This window comes from Rhodamnia argentea, chromosome 6 (genome assembly GCF_020921035.1).
Source record: "Rhodamnia argentea isolate NSW1041297 chromosome 6, ASM2092103v1, whole genome shotgun sequence".
NCBI lineage: Eukaryota > Viridiplantae > Streptophyta > Magnoliopsida > Myrtales > Myrtaceae > Rhodamnia > Rhodamnia argentea.
In genome coordinates, this window is record NC_063155.1 from 17544786 (window position 1) to 17554685 (window position 9900).

Genomic DNA, 9900 nt, shown 5'->3' on the forward strand with positions numbered 1-9900 from the left:
CTGGTTCGGGACCCGGATTACCTTCGCATGTAAGTACCGTAGGTCTATATTGAGTGGCCTAAGGACACGGTTGCTCGATGCGTTAAGTCGCGGATACAATGAGTATGAAATTTCATCATGTGGACGCTCAATATGATAAAGTTAGATGTGCATTATTCACATGCATACATGGATAAACTATTGCATACCTCGGTTCGGCCAATAGTGAGAGGTGAAAGCAAACTTTAAACTCGAGTACTAATTTTCCCATGAAGTATATGGGAGGACCCTGCTATGTGATCCGGGTAGCCCTGCTGTGTGATCTCGGCGGTCCCGCTATGTGATCCGGACCAGTTTCTATGATGGTACAAGATAACGTCAAAATGAGTCAACTACATTGTTAAATCACATTTGTACTGAGTTGAACATACTATATGCATCACGCTTTGATCCTACTCCGCATTTGTCGCGACCTAAAAATCGGAATTTTCCTAGGTTAATGGATTACTAGGTTAATTAAATTAACTAACCTAGCTCGAGCCCTCCCGAACTCTACCAACTCGCAACTTATGGTTCAAATAATTAAGCAAAAAAGAATTTCAAATTGGAGTCGCCACTAATCATTTTATGGCAGGGTGATTAGATACCTAAATAAAGTATCGGGAGAAATACTTTATTCCTACGAACGGGAGATTACAAGTTCGGGGACTTGGTTACGCTAGACTATCCTAACGCCCTTTCGGTACCCCTTTTTTTTTTTAAATGTTTGGCTGACAGTTTGGATTCATTTTAGAACCTATCTCTTAACATGTGAAAATGTCCATGCAGGTATGCAATACAACCGATAAAAATAAATGATAAAAAAAAGTCAAGCAAAACAAGTTTTTTTTTTTGTTCGGTCTTAACATGCAAACTAAACTGTTAATGCAAGAATGCAATCTTAATTAGTTTTTTTTAGTTTTTTTTTTAAGTGATGACTATGCTAAGATGCAATGCGTGAGATGCACGATTAAAATTAAATGCAGCTATTCTAATATGTCACGTGGCATGAAATTTTTTTTTTAATCCAACTACAATCAACCTAATTTGACATGCACCTTATCAGATTTGTATTGAAAATGCAACCTTCTTTTTTATGCCCTTTTTTTTTTAAAATGTTTAGTATAAGATAAGAATATAACTCAATCCATTGCATGACATTTCGGAATTTTAGGCAAAAGGTTACAATATCCGAAAAAATAATCCGTGTCTCGCGTCATAAATTAATGGATATCATAATCTTGACAAAGTATTGACTGTGGTAAATTCAAGCTTGCTTAGAGAAACGACCCATGTCTCGCGGCTCAAATTAATAATCAAACTTGATCATTGTGCGGTAACCCTTGATGGTATGATGCCTAAAATCACATAAAATCATATTAGTCCAAATCAGGAAAAAAAATGGAATTTAAAATTAGATCAAATAATCACCTAATTTCGAACAATTTGATTTCCAATTCGTAATGACAGATAACGAATCGCAGATGATTTGGACTGTAACCGATGATGCTCGTGAGTCACTGTGGTGGACAATGGGAGAAATACCCAGCAGGTCTTTTAGCGTGATGGCTCAACGAAAGGGAATCTGGAACGTCGAGGAAATCTGCAAAAGTAAAGAATTCTCCAAACGCAAGTAAATGTTAGCTGCTGTTGTCAAGTCGGAGAACGAAAATTTCGTCACCGAGGCGGAGTAGAACAGGGGTCAAGGAGTCGCAGTGAGTCCTCAAAGCATGCTAGTCGTCGATCGTCGAGGGGAAGGACGCAATAGTGGAGTTCGGCGTATCAAGCTGTGAGATCTCCACAGAGATTTCTGGTTCTCACTCGTATATCTCTTAAAGTGTTCTGAAGAACTCTCACTGTGGACGACCCTTTTTCTCTCTCTGTCTTCTCTGTTTTCCTCTCTTTTTTTTTTCTTTTGGTCTCGCTATGCGTGCTTGGAAATCATCAACTCCCCCACTATATCTCACTTTTCTTGGCCGTGAAAAAAAAGAATGGCAATGAACCTTCTCTCCTCTCTCCCCACCGTGAATGCTCCTTGTATATGCGTTAATTTTGACCTTAAAAGGCAAGAGAATATCACAGAACAGTCGATGAATCATTGATCCCCTTCATGATCTCACTGATTTGCAATATAATGCTTGATAGTCTCGCTAATTTGCTCACAAGATGATGCAAATAATGATTTCATGGGCTTCCTTCCTTCCATCTTTCTTTCTTTCCATAAGCCCTCCCCATCAGTGGCCGATCCCCATTTTTCGACGTGAAAGACGTAAGACATAATCCACTCAAGGAAAGGACAGAACCTCTCCTCCTCTTTCGCGTGATTTGGGCGATGAAACAGTCCAGTATTTCTCTCAACCCTCTTCATTTTCCTGATTCGCTCCCCTTTTAATGCTTGCTTCCCAAATTAATGGATTATGCACAAATATCGTGGGATTGTGCCGATTGCTTCATATTTGCAACGTGACCACCATTCTAGTGTTATAAATGCTCATCAACGAAGTTTCCTTGTTCGTGCAAATTTCAGCAATTTGAAGTTTCCAATGGGAGTATCCCAATGCGAGTTTAATTCATCATGTTCATCTAAGCTCATCCGCCGTCGTCCAATTAATATCCAATTGTATGATCCTAATGCAAATGCTCCTAATAACTATATGCGATTAACTAATAATATATATTTCAGGAATTGAAGTTGGCTCCTAATTTTTCTATGCAATATGCACCTAATGGAACGTCAAAATTTAGGTGTCAACGGTTGCCTAGAAATATTAGAATGCTCGTAGTGAACCATCCATATGATTAATAAATGGAGGCAATGCGAAGTTCTGGTGCTAAGTTGTTTGTCGTTGCATGTTCGTCTTTTTGAGCAGATTAGCCGGTGATTTAGGAATTGACTTACTGAGTTTTATCTCACTCTTCTATCGTTGATGCTTTTCGGGTAGGCATGGCTAGTTCACCCACTATCTTTTATGGGGTGCCTGCGCGAGTGTCTGTTTCCGTAGTGCCTTACGAGTCCCTGCGACTGCCGGGTTTTGACTTAGTTCGAGTTACCGTTATCATCTAGGTGAATGGGGGGGGGTTAGATGTGGAAGAAGTCCCCCACTTGTACGTCGCCATTTACGGTTGTTTGGAGGACGACCTTGGTTTTATTGGGCCCTTGCCCTTTGACTATGTAGCACCGTAGGTGCAAACCTTCTCAATAGTAGATCGTAGTGGTGCAGCACATGTCGTTATGTATGTCGTCAAGTCTTGAGGTGGGAGTTTTTGGGGGCAGTTGTGTCTAACTGTTGTTTTTTTTTGTGACGTGGGTAGAGGCGATAGGCGACTTTTTGGAGGCCTACCCCGATGTCTTCTCCTTGGCATGTAATTATAAAACTAACTCGACTTTGATGTCTCTTAAATAAATAAGTGTCGTGTCTTGCTCTTTTCGCCTGCGTACTTCTAAATAAATATTCCATTGTATCATTCGTTAGTTAGCGTGGCGAGCTTGGGACGCCACGGTTTGGGTTCTGACAATTGATTATTGTTATCTTTTCGAATATATCCCATCGCATGATGTGATTTTTTTTAATAAAAATTTAAAACATATTGCATGCATCAATTGCCACGTTTAGATGGATGGATTGCATTTTTAAATTAAAATCATGTAGAATTTACATATTTAAACTCATTTGTATAAAATTAGGATAGATTGCATTTTTGCATCTCTAAACGTAAATTCATGTTAAAAATAGCCAATTTTTAGTAATTCAGGGTTTAGGACAATTTAAATCCTAAAATATGTAATATACAAGGTATTTTTTGACATAGTTTAATTTAGGGACATAATTAATTTCGAAAATACAAAAAAAAAAACAAAATGATTCATGCCATGTCATCATATATAGGTTAGTCTTTCATCTTTTCATTATATATATATATATATATATATATATATATATATAAAATTCTGTGACCCATGCTCCTTGCAATTACCATTGATTTCTGAGTGTTAATTTGATTGATTGCGCACCCGCATGCTAACTTTTGTTAGTGACTTAGGTTATAATCAATTAATGTTGCATTCTCACATAATTTTCATGAAATAAACTTGTACTGAAAGGGCGTTAGAGTAATCTACTGTGATTACGTCCCCGGACTCTTAATTTGTGGTTCGTAGAAGCAATTTAGTTCTCCCACTAATTTACTTAGGTGTTTAATCGATCTGCCTTAAATAATTAGTGGCGACGCCGAATTAATTTTTGTATATTAATCACATGAACCTAAAGTTGTGATTTGAAAGGACTTAAAAGAACTCGAATTATGTTAGTTAAATAATTAACTTGATAATCTATTAAACTGAAATCGATCTTTGGGCCGTGACACCATCTTTTTGTGATCGGTATTTGCATCTATCTCGTCGTGTTTGCTAAAGTTGTTCAAAAACCTTTGCTCATGAAAATCTACAGTCCAATCTCACTTTCTGGCCAAATAGCAACTTTCCACTAGAAGCCCCAGATGAGCAGTGTCTTTCGTCAGACTTTCATGTAGAAAAGGCAGATCCAGAGTAACGCCAGCGCTGGAATGCACCACACGAAGAAGAGAAAGAGGGCCGTGGGATCATCCACACTGAAGGGAACAGATCCTGATAAAATACGTACAAATACGTAGCGGATTACACCAAAATACAAATCCTAGATCGACATGAATCATTGATCGGTGAGGTAAATCACGTAGAACGAACATACCTCGATAGCCACAGATTAGAAGCCCCAATTGCAAGTGAGAAAGAATCTGGATCCGCCGATCGTTCGTTATCGATACCCACAAAGAGTCTTGAACGAGAGAACTTTTTTAAAAAGTTTGTGAACGTTTGTTCTTGTGTCACGGAACGTCGTACGTTCTGAATAGCTATATTGAGAAGATACCAAAACCTCTCTCATAGTAATAAATAGGAAATTCAATATACCTTTAATTATCGCAATCAAAATTGCAATAAAGGCAATTATTAATTTTGCTATCAATTCTTCTCTTAAATGGGCGTAACATTCTAATATCTCACAGTCGCCCATAAAGGGTTAAACATCTCTATTTCTCTTCTCACTGCAATATTCATATGGGCAAATAATCCGTGTGACGAGCATACTTTCGGAGCTCGTTGTCATGCATCCGTTGGGAGTATATAACAGCTCAAAAATGAACATAATCACAAGTAGATTTTCGTATGCTGTACCTTAGATCGATTAGTCACATACATATCTCTCTCTCGATCTCATTTAAGTTTGACACGTTTTATTCTCAATTCTGATCACACTAAATAATCATGACTGACCGGTCCGAGAACATAATCTATAATGTGACTTAAAACTCTAAACCGATCTTCCTCCTTCATTATACCTCTCAATCTCGGTTCGGATCACTTTTTCTAAAAGTGTTCCTTTAGATCGAATCAATTTCATGACCATAGGCAACACCTTAAGATAGCGAACACTAAATAGAAATCTTGATAACAATGAGGAGTCATGAGGGCACCAAATGAGGAATTCCTATCCTCGAGAGTTTCACATGGCTTAAAAATTGAGATCTACACTTTTGATCTACACTTTTGCCTACTCTTGTTGGTTGACTCATGCATACGTAATATGAAGTACGTATTATGGTATTTTCTTCTTCCTCATGGAGTGTATGTCTTCCTATTTAATACCGTACGGATGATAGATTAGACACATTTAATGTCTAACTCGAGTTCACCTAACTACTCTACTAAAAAATATCTATCAAAACTCACGTCTGGTAATAAAGACATATCAAGTGAAATATGTGGGTTATTTCACTTTCGGACATTATAAAAAATATGTCCTCGTCTTAACATTCTGTTAAGACAACACCTATATTTAAGCTCAAGCTCTCAATTATTACCTAGATAACGAGTTTAAATTTCGTTTCATCTCTATTCATCACGCAATAAATAGAAGCAATTACCCGTGTGAGTGGGCTAATATCTCATTTGTCCAACATACCTTCTCAGTATAAAGCACCAAGCTTTACAATCCATAATGCGAGAAGCTATTCGCCTAAGTGTTCTATGGAACAACTATAGTGAGGAAGGTTGGCTTGGCTTGGCTTTGCCGAAGCCACACAAAGCTAATTCCGCGATTGAGATCTGTCGGCTCGTGACAAATGGTGTCAGAGCAGGATCCCTCTAGTAGATGGGTGATTTGAAGAAAGCATGTGGTCTTCCCAGTCCTTTGAGGGCGAATAGTGATCGCCGGGGCTAAAAGGGGCTCGGACAAAGTGCGGCTCTTGTCTAGCTTCTAGGATATCAATGGGGGCAGAGGAAAGAACCGAATTACTCACTGAAGTGGGAAACATTTCCGGATCAATTCAGCGAATGTCAAGATGGGTCCGCTACCACGTTTCATCAAGGAGGAACCTCCAATGGTCTGCTAAGGTCGGGAGAAGTCTAGTAGGCGAAAGAAGGTGTTGCGGAGGGTGTGCGGTTGGCGAGGGGTGCCACGCTTGTCAAGGGAGTACAAGTGACTGGAGATTCGCGAACAGCTTTGATCGAGGGAAGCTACCAGTGGAGTGTTGTTTTTCTATTAGGCGAGTGAGTGACGTAGGGAAGCAAAAGAATAGCCCGCAACGAGGGCGTTTGAGAATGGAGTGGGAGAGAATGACACATGCCGATTGTTCCGTGTCCCAAATGAGTAAGTTCTCCTGTACTCGGGTCCCCTTGTGAGTGGAGTTTGTGGTATCATCATGGTGAGTAAGCGTTGTAGAGGGAGAAGAGACAACTAGGTCCCTGGACGTGGTGTCGGGACGGGTTTGTAATAAGAGTTCTAGGTTAGATAGTATATATCCTTAGGAGCTTTGAAGGCGGAGTTGACCTCTTGTATACAAACTGATTAGAAGCTGATGCCGTTCTCCTATGAGGCCATGGTAGGCCGAAACCAGTTGATGTGCCTAAAGTATTATACTCGTCTTACTCGATGCAATGGATGCCCGACCTAAGTTGGAAGTGGATAAAACTATTTGCCTAAGTGTTCTATGGAACAACTATAGTGAGGAAGACTGGCTTGGCTTGGCTTTCCAAGCACCGCACGGCCTAATTCTGCGACTAAGATCTGTTGGCCCGTGACAAAAGCATATGAGATTGGCATACACAATGGGCAGAATCGGAGAAAGGGAAAAATTGATAACACTTAAATTCCCATCTTTATTTTCAATTCATATCTATGAATGTTTCGATGCATCGTGAATTCATCACTCATTTTTTGTGCAGCAAAAAGCTTTTTTGTTTGAACTTTCCCCCTCAGATTGCCATGGGGAAATGGCACAGTAAGAGAAAGAAACATATTGTTAACACTTGACTCGTTTTCTACTTTTAAAATATTTTGATTTTCACGAACGTTTGTATGCGTCAAGAATGATTCATTCAAAATCCAAATATCCCCTCAATGTTTCTAGTTTCTTATAGCGCAATTAAGAAATTAATGTACACGTTATTCGCGAGTGGATAGAACCAACAAGTTTGTCTTGACTTGAGGGCTAGGTCTAAAACAAGACAAGGTAGGATTAAAAGCATCTACCTAAGAGCATCTTTTTTTTTTTTTTATAAATCCAAAGCAGACAAGATAAGGACTAAAAGCATCTGCAGAAAAGCATCTTTCGTTGTTCATCAATACATTTATGCAGCAGAAAGGCATCTTTCTTTTCAACTACTCTTTGTCAAGCAATTGCTAATAAATTAAGGATTAATAAAAAAAAAAACTCCAAATTATTACATTTATGATAAATTTACCTCATTAATACTTTGACCATTTAAAACAAAAAAAGTATTTTAACCACAAAAAATCTTAAATTTGTACACTTACGACAAATATATCCAAAACTAAATTTTTGACCACTAAAAATCTTAAATTAATGCACCTGTGATAAATTTATCCTCCATTTATTTTTGTTAGATTGGGTTAATACCATGAAAAAATTCAAACCAGTATATATATGATAAATGAGCAGTAAAAATCCAAACTCATACAACTATCAACTGTTACGTATAATCTAATTTAGCAATTTGACAGCAAAATTTAATGAAAACTAACAGAAGTTAAATTTGTTGCTGGTGTTTTTAGCGGTCAAAAAATTAATTTAGAGTAAATTTATCACGACTGTACTGGTTTGACATTTTTCGTGATATTGACCCATTAAGCTTGGTAGAAGATTTCATGCTTGTACTTGTTCATAGAGACTAGTTATCAATCCATTTATGCAGTAGGAAAGCATCTCAGGTCGGCATACACAAAGGGCAGAATGAGAAAGAAGAATTGATAACCCTTCATTCCCTTATTTATTTTTAATTCTATGTCCATGAATGTCATAAATTCATCATTCAGAAACTTTTATCTTTTCTAGATGTCTGATATTCATCGGAATGCTTCATGTGGACGACTGTGTTATGGTCGGCTAGTAAAAACATTAAGCTGCACGCTTTTTGGTCGATTTGATTGTGCGTCGAATCCTAACAATCTCACCTAGATCTAACATAGAAAGGATTAATACCATAAAAAAATCTTAAATTGGTATACCCGTGCCATATTTATCGCAAATTAGTTTGTGTATCACGAAAATTTTCAAATTGATACACATGTGCCCTATTTATCCCAAATATTCTTAAGGAAAAGTTATCAGATTTTAGCAAATTTACCAATCTAAGGTTTGAAATTTGAAATTTTTTGTGCCATGAAATCTAATATTTTGGGTGCATGTGGTATGGGTGCGAATTTTTGTGACACGAAAACTAGTTGGCGGTAAATATGACATGGTAGTATCAATTTGGAATTTTTTATGACATGCAAACTAGTTTCCTGTATATATGACATGGATATACTAGTTTGGGAATTTTTGTGGTAATTATGTTGCGTAAGTAGCCCTCTAATTTTGTTTTGGTCGTTTCTATATTAAGATATATATTGGGGTCGACATAACTTTGAATTAATATTCACTTACGTGCTTCGTTAAATGACAAATATTTTGCATGATTCTTGGCAATCCGTTTTGTAAGAAATGGATTTGAAGCAAAAGGTTTGAGGTGAAAATACTCTTCGTGAATTTACGGGAAAATTATCATAAAAGTCTTAAATCTATTGCACTTGTGCCAATTCAGTCCTAAATCTTTCAATTACGCCAACTCCTAAACCTTTCTCCGTTTCGTCAATTGAATATATCAGGCCAATTTTAGCTAAAAATTGCTGATGTGGACGCTGTAATGCCATGTAGGACAGTCGACATTGTCATGGATATTTTTTAATATATTTTTTAGAAATTTGAATTTTATATAATTTTCTTATTTTTTCCCTTTCTTTTCCATTTTTTTTCCTACAAAGTCCACCGAGGGTTGCCTAACCCGCCGACCCTTGCCCAGGCAACCACAATGTGAGGGACACGACCCTCGCCTGCAGCTAGCAAGGGCTACACAGCCCTCGCCAAGTCCAAGGGAGAGCTGTGACCCTCGGCTTGGAAGAAAAAATAGGAAAAGAAAGAAAAAAAGTTCATGTATTCTTTAAAAGAATATAAAAAAAATTTCATGCAAACGCTGATCGTGCCACGCATGACAGCCGGCATTCACGTTAATGATTTACGGCTAAAATTGGCCGGATGGACTCAATTAGCAAGATGCTAAAAAGTACTCGATTGGTACAATTGAAAGGTTTGGGATTGAGTTGACAGAAGTACAATAGGTTTAGGACTTTTTTGATAATTTTTTTTATATTGAAGATTGTAATTGTCTTTAATTTAATTTGAGTCACTAGCAGTTTTTCCTTTCATTGATTTACTTCGTTACAGTTTAATACCCATTTCATGTTTCATTCGTGCTATTCTTCATTATGCTTATCAGATAAAGCC